Source organism: Cebus imitator, unplaced genomic scaffold, assembly GCF_001604975.1.
Source record: "Cebus imitator isolate Cc_AM_T3 unplaced genomic scaffold, Cebus_imitator-1.0 Scaffold3818, whole genome shotgun sequence".
In the NCBI taxonomy this organism is placed as follows: Eukaryota; Metazoa; Chordata; class Mammalia; order Primates; family Cebidae; genus Cebus; species Cebus imitator.
The window spans coordinates 1-1,580 of NW_016111133.1; the positions used below are offsets into that span (position 1 = coordinate 1).

The 1,580-nt window shown below is 45.2% G+C and overlaps 1 pseudogene across 1 annotated transcript; it reads left to right on the forward strand.

Annotated features, from left to right (window-relative positions):
* Window positions 1–745: 745 nt before the first annotated feature.
* LOC108299268 lies at window positions 746–1,460 on the forward strand (annotated as a pseudogene). The gene has a single exon (XR_005198901.1). The product of XR_005198901.1 is annotated as a 40S ribosomal protein S19-like (transcript).
* The last annotated feature ends 120 nt before the right edge of the window (window positions 1,461–1,580 follow it).

Sequence of the window (1,580 nt, forward strand, 5' to 3'; positions counted from 1 at the left end):
TTCACCATGTATATGTATATTAAAACATCACATTGGCCAGGCATGGTGGCTCACCCCTGTAATCGCAGCACTTTGGGAGGCCCAGGCAGGCAGATAACAAGGTCAGGAATTAGAGACCAGCCTGGCCAATATGGTGAAACCCCATCTCTACTAAAATACAAAAACTTACCCAGGCATGGTGGCACACGCCTATAGTCCCAGCTACTTGGGAGGCTGAGGCAGAAGAATTGCTTGAACACAGCAGGCGTAGGTTGCAGTGAGCCAAGATCACTCCACTGCACTCCAGACTGGGTGACAGAGTGAGACTCTGTCTCAAAAAAAAAAACAAAAAAAAAAACCCCATCATGGCCAGGCACAGTGGCTCACGCCTGAAATCACAGCATTTTGGGAGGCCGAGGAAGGTGGATCACCAGGTCAGATGTTCGGGACCAGCCCGGCCAACATGGTGAAACCCCGTCTCTACTAAAAACACAAACAAATTAGCTGGGTGTGGTGTTGCGTACCTGTAATCCCAGCTACTCAGGAGGCTGAAGCAGGAGAATCACTTGAACCCAGGAGGTGGAGGTTGCAGTGAGCCGAGATTGCACCACTGCACTCCGGCTGGGATGACAGAGCAAGACTCCATCTCAAAAAAAAAAAAAAAAAAAAAAAAAAAAGAAATTGTGGTGTATAGATGTGTATCAATGGAATATTAGCCCTAAAGAAGATCCTGCTATTTGTGACAACATGGATGAACCTGGAGGGAGGAAATTATGCAAAGTGAAATATATCAGATGTAGACAGAAGAATAATACATGATCTCACTTATACATGGAATTTAAAAAGTCAAATACATAGAAACAGAAATCAGAACAATGGTTAACAGGGGCAGGGAGGTGGGGTATTTGAGGAGATGTTGATCAAAGAGTACAAAGTTTAAGTTGCATAGGATGAATCAAGTCTAGAGATCTAACAAACAGCATCATGACAACAGTTATTCCCCTATCCCCTCGCTGGCAGCCCGGAGGCCACACGATGCCTGAAGTTACTGTAAAAGACGTGAACCAAGCAGGAGTTCGTCAGAGCTCTGGCAGCCTTTCTCAAAACGTCCAGGAAACTGAAAGTCCCTGAATGGGTGAACATCATCAAGCTGGCCAAGCACGAAGAGATTGCTCCCTACGACGAGAAATGGTTCTATACATGAGCTGCTTCCACAATGTGGCACCTGTACTTCTGTGATCTATGGGGGATGTAAGAGAAATAGCGTCATGCCCAGCCACTTCAGCTGAGGCTCCAAGAGTATGGCTGCCGGGTCCTCCAAGCCCTGGAGGGGCTGAAAATAATGGATGGAAAAGGACTAAGATGGAGGCCACAAACTGACACCTCAGGGACAGAAAGATCTGGACAGAATCGCCGGACAGGTGGCAGCTGCCAACAAGAAGCATTAGAACAAACCGCTGGGTTAAAAAATTGCCTCATTCATAAAAATAATAATAATAATAATAATAATAATACTATATTCTAAGCTGGATATTTGGATATTTGCTTTAAAAATTTCAGGTATTCTACACACACACACACACACACACACACACACACAC